This window comes from Orcinus orca, chromosome X, assembly GCF_937001465.1.
Source record: "Orcinus orca chromosome X, mOrcOrc1.1, whole genome shotgun sequence".
Classification (NCBI taxonomy): domain Eukaryota; kingdom Metazoa; phylum Chordata; class Mammalia; order Artiodactyla; family Delphinidae; genus Orcinus; species Orcinus orca.
This window is the reverse complement of record NC_064580.1, coordinates 110,552,937-110,564,985: the sequence shown is the minus strand read 5'-3', so window position 1 is coordinate 110,564,985 and position 12,049 is coordinate 110,552,937.

The following is a 12,049-nucleotide window of genomic DNA, read 5'->3' as shown; positions in this document are numbered from 1 at the left end:
GAAAATACACCATAAAACAATAATGATTATCCCTGGATGTTGGAATTAAAATAGATTTTTCCTATTTCATTTACTCTGTTACCTTTGCTTATCTGTATTTTCAAATTTTTCTTCCCTTAGCACATATTACTTTTACATTAATAATATTATCAAAGTTAGAAAAAAGACTGAGTTATATATATTATATATTATAAGTATATATAAATAATGCATTATATATTATATATAATGTATAATTTCTGTATTATATATTATAATTTATATTCTGTATTATATAATTTCTATATTGTATTATATAACTGATATATTATAATTTCTGTATTATATATAATATATATAATTTCTATAACCAATTCTATTTCACCTAACATAATTATTTTTACTTACCTTTCTTTTTACTGTGTCACCATGATATAAATACAACCTGTTGAAAAGTGAAAATTGAAAAATCCAGTCAACCATGTCTCTTTTCCACACATTTCTTTCTGTGAACTGAATTAACTGAAAAATTGGATGATTTATAGGAATAATGATATAATACATTGAATAGTAAATGAAAAGTATATCTGTCAAACTATAATCATCATAGTATTTTAGAATTGCAAAAAACTTTAGAAATCAGATAATATAATTCTATCTTCCTGGAAATGAGAAAACTGAGTAATCAGTAGTCTTTTTTAAACATAATGTGGATACTGAACATGTATTTCTCAGAAGACTGCATAGGAAAAAATGGAAGCAACGACAAGAAAAGCATACAAATTAAGAAGCAAAATGATGAAACAACCAGTTACAATGTTCTGGTAATTCTTTCCAGGACTGTGTAATTTTGGATTAAACTAAACTGTCCCTTTAGAGAAGAGGTAAAAATCAGACCTAAGGAATTGTTTTCAAAAGGAAAGGCTGATCATCTTGTTCTCCACGGCTTCTCCTCATTCTTAAACTTGCATAAAAATTTCTGAACCTCATAGAAAAACTCTCTTCATTGGTAGGGTGGTCAGAGTTCCAACAAATTAAATCCTCAAATAATGCACCTGTAACAAAGGCAATGGGAAAAAAGATCCACAACTTCCAAAATCTTGTCACAGTTGGAAGACTCTAGCCCACAAAATAGAAAGCAGCACATTTGTGTGAGGCAATAGATTGAAATTTCAGTCAGGCAATAGATTGAAAGCAGAATCACCATGATGATACCAAAGGCATGCAGAAATAGAATATACAGTACAACCAATATAAAAATTATTTTGTTATAAAACTATTGTCTATTACCCCCAAAATTGTTTGTATCCATTTTAGTAACCAAAATGTATGATTATTTTAAAAATTTACTTATACCTGATTTATATTCTTACTAGAACTTCTTCCATATTATTACTTCTCCATTATTTTGTTTCCTCGCTCAGTTAATAGATTTATGCCTTTAATTAATTTTTATTTTCAAGATAAGTAGATACCTTATTTTCAAATTCCTTACAGATTCAGGCTTGATTTCTGCTGTCTTCATTCATTAAAACAACTTGGTTGGTGGAACTGCTTGTGTTCCAAATTTTATCTGCTCAGATTCTCAGAATATTTCTTTCTTTATGTCTTGCACTGAATGTTGCCAAAGAATAAATCTGAGGACAGCTTGATTCTTATGTTTTTCTGTTTGTATGAACCAACTCGCTTTTCAGGTCTCAGTGCATAAACAATTATTTTGTAAATATTTGAAATATTTTATTTTGCCAGGATGTGTCTGTATTTGGGCTATTTTCCTTTGACTCCATGGGTGTATGGTGATTGTGTGGGCATACATACACACAAAGCATACACACATACATACACACAAAGCAAACTTCAGAAAGAACAAAGCTGGAGATGTCACACTTGCTGATTTCAATCTATAATATAAAGTTGTAGTAATCAATGCATTATGATGATCGCATAAAAATACACATAGATCAATGGAAAAGGATAGAGAGCCCAGAGATAAACCCATGCATATACAGCAAATTAATTTATGATGAGGGAGCCAAGAATATACAATGGGAAAATGATAGTCTCTTCAATAAATGGTTTTGGAAAAACTGTACAGCCATATACAAAAGAATGAAACTGGACCACTATGTTATACCATACACAAAAATCAACTCAAAATGGATTAGACTAGGACATAAGACCTGAAATCATAAAATTTCTAGAAGAAGACATAAGGTTTAAGCTCCTTGACATCAGTCTTGGCAATGATTTTTTTAGATTTGACACCAAAAGCGAAGGCAACAAAAGCAAAAATAAGCAGTTGGGATTACAGCAAACTAAAAGCTGCAAAGGAAACAACAAAATGAAAAGGCAACCTATGAAATGGGAGAAAATATTTGCAAATCATATATCTGATAAGGGGTTAATATGCAAAATATATAAAGAACTCATACAACTCAATACAAAAATTACAAACAAGCCAATTAAAAAATGGGCAAAATATGTGAATTGACATTTTTCCAAAGAAGACATACATACGGCCAACAGGTACATGAAAAGATGCTCAACATCACTAATTATTAGAGAAATGCAAATCAAAACTACAATGAGGTATCACCTCACACCAGGCAGAATGGCCATCATCAAAAAATCTACAAACAATAAATGCTGGAGAGGGTGTGGAGAAAAGGGAACCCTCTTGCACTGTTGGTGGGAACGTCAATTGGCACAGCCACTATGGAAAACAGTTTGAAGGTTCCTCAAAAATTAAAAAGAGAACTATAGTATGGTCCATTAATTACAGTTCTGAGTGTTTATCTGAAAGAAATGAAATCACTGTTGAAGAGATACGGGTACTCCCATGTTCATTGCAGCATTATTTGCAATTGCCAAGACATGGAAATAACCTAAGTTTACACTGATGGATGAATGGATAAAGAAAATGTGAGAGATACATATTCCATACATACAATATATAACAAAACACTATATAGTTAATAATGTTAATCAATATTAATTAATAATTTGAATTCATATTAATAATGTATGATATATAGCTATATTATTCATCCATAAAATAGAAGTGAATCCTGACATTTGTGACAGCATGAATGAATCCTGAGGACATTATGCTAAGTGAAATAAATTAGACAGAGAGAGGTAAATACTGTATGATCTCATTTAGATGTAGAAGCTAAACAAACAAACAACAATAAAAAACCCTAAACTCATGGATGCAGTGTACAGATTGGTGGTTGCCAGAGGTGGGGGAAGAGGTCTGGACCAAATGGGTGAAGGTTATCAAAAGGTACAAACTTCCAGTTATGAGATAAATAAGTCCTGGAGATTTGATATACAGCATGGTGACTATAGTTAGCAATTCTATATTATATATCAGAAAGTTGCTAAGAGTAGATCTTAAAAGTTCTTATAGCAAAAAGTTTGTAATTATATGTGGATACTATAGTTGGTAACTATACATGGATGTCAACTGTTGTGTTAATCATTTCAAAATATATACATATATCAAATTATTATGGTGTACACCTAAAACTAATACAATGTTTTAAGTCAATTATATATCAATTTTAGTAAATATTTTTTAAATCAAGAAAAAAACTATTAATTTTCTTACTTTCTTTTCTGAAAAAAATTGAACACTAAATAAAGCTACACATCTCCTCATTTTTTCTTCTTCCCTATATGTCCTCTTTTACAAGATTCCAGTTATATTTTTATCAGTGCTGATTCCTTTGTAAATTATGATACAACTGCCTAAAGATTTTGGGGGGATAAGTGGGATATAAATCTTAATTAAGTAAAGTAAAATGCTCGAATATGTTTTCATTTATCCTTATGAAAATATATGATGACTCCATGTTGGAAATTGTGAAATTTACCCTTTTTTGCTGTAATGAACAAATTTCTTCTGTCTTCATTGAATTAAAAAATTGCTATGAAATTTGCAGTAGTCACTTAAATTCTGTTTTAAAAATTGGTTGATACTTATGGATTCTCCCCTAAATCTGTTGAAGAGTATTAGAGTTTTTATCCATGGGCCCATGAAACCCTAATTCTATTGTTACCCTATTTTAAAGAAGTCTTAAACTCAGTCATGGCTCTGAGTTAAAGCTTAAGGAGGATGTTTGCATAGTGAGTGTCAGACATTTTCAGTGTTAATATACAGTTGTCCCTCTGTATCCTCAGGGAATTAGTTCCAGGACCCCTTCCCTGTGGACAGCAAAATCTATGCATGCTCAAGTCCTTTATATAAATTGGCATAGTTTTTGCACGTAACCTATGCACATCCTCCCATATACTTTAAATCTCTTCTAGATTACTTATAGACAATTGTTTAGATTACCATTGTATAGATTACCTAAGACAATGTAAATGTTATGTAAATAGCTGTAAGTACAATATAAATGCTATGTAAATAATTGCCAGTGCACAGCAAATACAAATTTGGTTTTTGAAACTTTCTGGAATTTTTTTTCAAATATTTTCAATCCATAATCAGTTGAATCTGCAGATGCAGAAACTGTGGATACAGAGGGAAGACTGTATAACATCTTTTGGCACAGTTGACTGTAAAGATTTTTTCGGTGGCCAAATGGTACTTATATTTCACTCAAAAGTATGTCTGTCATAGAATTGGAAGAATAACAGGTTGCGTGAATATCTGCAACAGACTGTTAATTTGTTTTTTTGTATTGTTAGCCTCAGTAGCCTCTTATGATCTTTTGTATTTCTGTGGTGTTGATTGTTACTTCTCCTTTTTTATTTCTGATTTTATCAGTTTGGACCCTCTCCCTTTTTCTCTTGCTGAGTGTGGCTAAAGGTTTATTGATTTTGTTTATGTTTTCAAATAACCAGCTTTTAGTTTCATTGATCTTTTCTATTGTGTGTGTGTGTGTTTTTAGTCTATATTTCATTTATTTCTGCTCTGATCATTATGATTTCTTTCTTTCTACTAACTTTGGGTTTTATTTGTTCTTCTTTCTCTGGTTCCTTTTCGTGTAAGTTTAAGTTGTTTATTTGAGCTTTTTCTTGTTTCCTGAGGTAAGCTTGTTTTGCTAGAAACTTCCCTCTTAGAATTGCTTTTGCTGCATCCCATAGGTGTTGGATAATTGTGTTTTGTTTTTTTTCTTTGTCTCTAGGTATTTTTTGATTTCCTTTGATTTCTTCAGTGATCCATTGGTTGTTTAGTAACATATTGTTTAGCCTCCACATTGGTGGTTTTGCGTTTTTTTTCTTGTAGTTTATTTCCATTTTCATAGTGTTGTGGTTGGAAAGGTGCTTCATATGATTTTAATTTTCTTAAATTTACCGAGGTTTGCCTTGTGGCCTAGCATGTGATCTATACTGGAGAATGTTCCATGTGTACTTGAAAAGAATATGTATTCTGCTGCTTTCAGATGGAATGCTCTATATAAATATTAAGTCCATCTGGTCTAATGTGTTATATAAGGCCTGTGTTTTATTACTGATTTTCTGTCTGGATCATCTGTCCATTGATGTGCTAGGTGTTAAAGTCCACCACTATTATTGTGTCACTGTCGATTTCCCCTTTTTTGGCTGTTAGCATTTGCCTTATATGTTGAGGTACTCTTATGTTGGGTGCATATGTATTTACAATTGTTATATCTTTTTCTTGGATTGATCCCTTGATCATTATATAGTGTCCTTCTTTGTCTCTTATAACGGTCTTTATTTTAAAGTCTATTTTGTCTGATATGAGAATTGCTACTCCAGCTTTCTTTTGGTTTCTATATGCATAGAATACCTTCTTCCGTCCCCTCACTTGCAGTCTGTATGTGTCCCTAGATCTGAAGTGGGTCTCTTGTAGACAGCATATATACAGATCTTGTTTTTGTATCCATTTAGCCAGTCTGTGTCTTTTGGTCGGAGCATTTAATCCATTTACATTTAAGGTAATTATTGATATGTATGTTCTTATTGCCATTTTGTTAATTGTTTAGGATTTATTTTTGTAGGTCTTTTTTATTTCCTTTCTTTACTGCTCTCTTCTCTTGTGTTTTGATGACTATCTTTAGGGTTGTGTTTGGATTGCTTTTTCTTTTTGTGTGTGTATCTATTATAAATTTTTGGTTGGTGGTTAACATGAGGTTTTGTATAGCTATATATATATATACATGATTGTTTTAAGTTGCCAATCTTTTAATTTCAAATGCATCTTAAAAACTCTGCATTTGTATTCTCTTCCTCTAATGATTACTGTTTTTACTATCGTATTTTACATCCAAGTGTTTTGTGTCTCTTAACTGCTTATTGTGTATATAGATGATTTTACTATTTTTGTGTTTTTACCTCCCCACTAGCTTTATGTATGGATGATTTCCTACCTTTACTCTATATTTGCCTTTACTGTGAACAACTATATGCCAATAAAATGGACAACTAGAAAAATGGACAAATTCTTAGAAAGGTATAATCTCTGAACATTGAACCAGGAAGAAATACAAAATATGAGCAGACCAACTACCAGTTAGAAAATTGAGTTAGTAATTTAAAAACTCGCAACAAACAAAAGTCCAGGACCAGATGGCTTCACAGGTGAATTCTATCAAATATTTAGAAAAGAGTTAATACCTGTCCTTCTGAAACTATTCCAAAATATTGCAGAGGAAGGAACACTTTCAAACTCATTCCATGAGGCCACCATTACCCTCATACCAAAACCAGACAAAGATATCCCCAAAAAGAAAATTACAGGCCAATATCACTGATGAACATGGATGCAAAAATCTGCAACAAAATACTAGCAAACCAATTCCAACAATACATTGAAATGTTCATACACCATGATCAAGTGGGATTTATTCCACAGATGCAAGGAGTTTTTCAATATCCATGAATCAATCACTGCAATACATTACATTAACAAATTGAAGAATAAAAACGGTATGATCATCTCAATAGATGCATAAAAAGCTTTTGATAAAATTCAGCATCCATTTATGGGAAAAACTCTCCCAAAAGTGGGCATAGAGGAAATATACCTCAATATAATAAAGTCCATATATGACAAACCCACAGCTAACATCATACTCAATGGTGAAAAACTGAAAGCTTTTCCTCTAAGATCAGGAACAAGGCAAGAATGCCCACTCTTGCCACTTTTATTCAACATAGTTTTGGAACTCCTAGCCACAGCAAAAAGATTAGAAAAGGAAATAAAAGGAATCCAAATTGGAAAGGAAGATTACTTCTTCCTGTCACTGTTTGCAGATGATATAAAGCTATATATAGAAAATACTAAAGGCACCACCTGAAAACTACTAAACCTCATCAATGAATTCAGTAAAGTTGCAAGATACACAGTTAATGTACAGAAATCTGTTGCATTTCTGTACACTAACAATGAAGTATCAGCAAGAGAAATTACAGAAACAGTCCCATTTACTGTCACATCAAATAGAATGAAATACCTAGGAATAAATTTACTGAAGGAGGCAAAATACCTGTACTTTGAGAAGTGTAAGATACTGATGAAAGAAATTGAAGACACAAATAGATGGAAAGATATACTGTGTTCTTGGACTGGAAGAATCAATGTTGTTAACATGACCATACTACCCAAGGCAATCTAGAGATTCTATGCTATCTCTATCAAAATAACAATGGCATTTTTCACAGAACAAGAATAAATAATTTTAAAATCTATGAAAGCACAAAATACGCCAAATAACCAAAACAATCTTGAGAAAAAAAGAACAGAGCTGGAGGAATCATGCTCCCTGACTTCAGACTATACTACAAAGATATAGTAATCAAAGCAGTATGGTGCTGGCAGAAAAACAGACACATAGTTCAATGGAACAGGATAGAGACTCCAGAAATGAACCTACATGCTTATGGTCAATTACTCTATGACAATGGAGGCGAGAATATACAATGGAGAAAAGACAGACTCTTCAACAAGTGGTGTAGGGAAAGCTGGAGAGCTACAGTAAAACAATGAAATTGAACATTCTCTAACACCTTATATTGTTAGTCTTTTTACTAACTGCTGATGACATTGTGGCACAAAACAGAATTTTAAAAAGTTTTTCTAACTAACTGAAGTTTTTTTCCCCAGATAACATGGCTTTTAAAAACTCCCAGAAATAACCCAGCTTTAAATACTTCCCTGTCTTGAAAAATCCAAAAGGAGACATAACTTTCAGTAGTATTTATGGTATCATTAAGTAGGCCTTTCACCTTCGTATAGGTCAGTTTTTGCAAATATTGATTCCACTAGCCTGTGTATTATATAATTATCATCAAGAGAAATCTACAAGTTAGCTGCAGCAATTTTCTAGAATTTGATCTATTATATTATTCTGAAGGTGAAAAACAACAGAAAAATCAGGTTCTCATTTATGCCATCTCCTGGTTATTTATTGAAAAATATTTTTGAGCACTGGTGAAGTAATCTTAATATGAGAACAAATAAACTAGGGTGTAGCCTTTAGCCATTGAAAGATGATGATCATTTTCTTCAGGGAAGGATTGATGCAGAGGTTAGAACCCTGTTTTTATCAGTTGCATGTGTGAATCATCAACTTGTTACATGTGCCTAGTGACAAAGTGTAGTGAGGGAAAGTGTTTATTTTTAGTTTCTATCCATGTAAGTCTCAAACTGGGAATTTCCTCTCACATTGTCTTCATTATTGCTACTATATGTCTTCCCTGCTGCAATGGAAAATATTTTATCTTATGAGGCATTTTCAGCCTTTGAAGTTTAAAGATTGACTTTGGAGAGAAGGTACTGTACTGAGGCTCTGTAAATATTTAGAGTTTACTGTTGTTAGGTTGAGACTAATTCTCTGAATTTGATGTTGCTGGTGTAAATCTGTCTGATGCCCAGTAAGTGTCTGTCTGTCTAATGATGTGTCAGAGTTGATAAATGGGCCCATTATAAAAGACTGAAAACATTAAAAATATGTCAATATTATTAAAGTCCAGAAACTGAACATATGTCATGTTATGTGTATTCTATACACCCTGATTCATATGAGTCTGATGAAGATGGATGATGGGAACTGGCTGCAAAAATATATAAGTTAATGAAATTAAACTGTATTGTTGGTGATGGATGAAGTCTCAGTTACCAGGTGTTTAATAATAGTAGAGATAATGCAAAAACTGAAACGGGATTCTGGTTTAATTATGTATTTTCTGTGTAGCTTCACTAATGAATTTAATTGGTCTCTGGGAGATAGCACAACTGAGATGTCAAAAAGCAGCTTTAGCCTCCCAGTCCAGAGTAGAATGGCAATTTAAATAACAATCCTTGAATAATAGTAAGAGAAATAATATTAGAAAGATCTACTGAGATAAATAAATGCAATTGTAACTGAAGCATATATCAAATAATTCTATGCATCATCTGTGTGTATAACCTATGGGAATTAATTCTTTGTATTTACTTTTCTTGATAATTCACTGTTTTGATATATTAACAACATTTAAATTCCTTCTAGAATATATCAGGGTTATGCTGTTTGCTGTCCTCTAAGCCATATGCTATTAATTAATTTTACTTTTATAAGTTTGATATATGCCAGCTGTCTTAATCCATTTAGGTTGCTTTAACAAAAACACCATTTATTTCTCACAGTTCTGGGGGCTGGGAAGTCTACCCTCAGGCCACCCACAGATTCAGTGTCTGTTGAGAGTCAGCTTCCTAGTTCATATATGGCCATCTTCTTGTTGTATCCTTACATGGTGAAGGGGGAGAACTCTGGTCTTTTCAGTTTCATAAGGGGGCACTAATCCCATTCTCAAGGGCTCCACCCTCATGACTTAATTACCTCCCAAATGTCCTGCTTTCAAATACAAGCATATTAGGGACTTAGGCTTCAACATATGAATTTTGGGGGAACATGATCATTCAGAGCATAGCACCAACAAACTAAGCTTTTTCATAAATTAAGATTGTTATAGTTATTATTTTCTAGAATCTATACATAAGGGCCTCCCCTGATGGCACAGTGTTTAAGAATCCACCTGCCAATGAAGGGGACGCGGGTTCAAGCCCTGGTCTGGGAAGATCCCACGTGCCGCAGAGCAACTAAGCCCCTGTGCCACAACTACTGAGCCTGCACTGTAGAGCCCATGAGCCACAACTACTGAGCCCACGTGCCACAACTACTGAAGCCCACGCCTAGAATCCATGTTCCGCAACAAAGAGAAACCAACACAATGAGAAGCCCGCTCACCACAATGAAGAGTAGCCCCTGGGCTTCCCTGGTGGCGCAGTGGTAGAGAATCTGCCTGCTAATGCAGGGGACACAGGTTTGAGCCCTGGTCTGGGAAGATCCCACATGCCACGGAGCAACTAGGCCCGTGAGCCACAACTACTGAGCCTGCGCGTCTGGAGCCTGTGCTCCGCAACAAGAGAGGCCACGACAGTGAGAGGCCCGTGCACCGCGATGAAGAGTGGCTCCCACTTGCCACAACTAGAGAAAGCCCTCGCACAGAAACGAAGACCCAACGCAGCCATAAATAAAAATAAATAAATTAAAAAAGAAGGCTCAACATTTAAAAAAAAAAAAAAGTAGCCCCTGCTCTCCACAACTAGAGGAAGAACACGCACAGCAATGAAGACTTAACACAGCCAAAAATAAATAAATAAACTTATTTTTAAAACTTTATACATAAATGTTGGGACAAATGTAGAGGCTTTTTCTACTTACATGCCAGTATTGGAGGTTTTATCCATATTAAGTTTTCACCAAGATTTGGGCAACAGAGGATTTTTTTCCCCTACCTTCTTAAGTATTGTCTATGCATGAGGCTTGAAGGAATATTGATGTTTCCTGGGTTAGACTTTGTATGAGAGATGATTACTGAAAATCTGAAAGACTGATTTTTTTAAAAAATTCAGCAGATAGAAACAGCAAGCAAAAGTCAGTGATTTTTTACATGCAAAAAACTATTGCCACATTTGAGCTATAGAGAGTACCTGCCTTACTGTGACACATATCTGGGTTGAAAGGGAAAGGACAGATCTGCTTTCACTGGATGCAAATACATTCTCAATACCACCCTTTACCCACAAATGCAGTTATTAAAACGCTGAGCCATTTTTGTATCAGTACAATACTCCAGTTTTTTTTTTTTTTTTACAAAGCAAGCCCACTCACTCAGTGATAGAAAAGGTTGAGAATGGAAATCTGGATTGGCTAAGACTTGTCTAATGCAACCTTCCTTAGTATGCACATTACATCCTGCCAGCTATACTGCAGGGAGCAAGTGGTTATCACACAAATGTGCATCCTCTGAGCCAGAATAAACACCCGGTTACTCTCCATCTAAACTCATTTTCTAGAAGGAAGAGAAAATATATAGGAACAAAAAAAGAGAATGAAGAAAGGGGGGGAATGAATAACCCTTTTCCCTTTTCTAAGAAGGCAACAACCAATAGAACTTTTTTTTTCTTACCATTTTCTACTGGGAAGAAAAAAAAAAGCGCTATCTCAGCCATTAAGCCAAAGAGCAACAACTTAAGTTTCCAAGCTGTGAAAGGAAGTAGCAACTTGTGCCACGTAGGAAGTCCTTTCTGCCTCCTCTTTAAGTTTTCTAAACCATGATTTCTCTGTTAAAATCCTAGTACTGACTTCTAGAGATCTGGTGTCTGTCATCTACTTTTTCTTGAATGAAAAAGCCCTTGATGAAACTTCATTACTAATGACCTTCAGGATATTTATTGGAAAGGAGAGGAGACAGTGCAATAAAAGGAAGCAGTCTCTACTATTTTCTTGAGCAGAGGTGTGGGGAACATTAGGATGCAGCTGACAGAACTGCAGCTGTTGCCTATCTATGAACTCGTGTCCCAAATTAGTAAAAATGAGCTGTTTTGCAATTATAGAAACAGCTGCTCTGCTTATTTAGGAACACTGTTGCAATAGCTTTTATAAAATATATCACCATATGTTTTGTTCTGTACAATAGGTGAAAGTGGCTTAGGGTACTCAAAGATATGCTACAACTTAACATATTGTTTTAGTTTTCTGAACACCTTGCATATTTCATTCATAGTTTTTCAGCTCTGAATTTCTTTAGTGGCAGTTGTTTGTCTTAC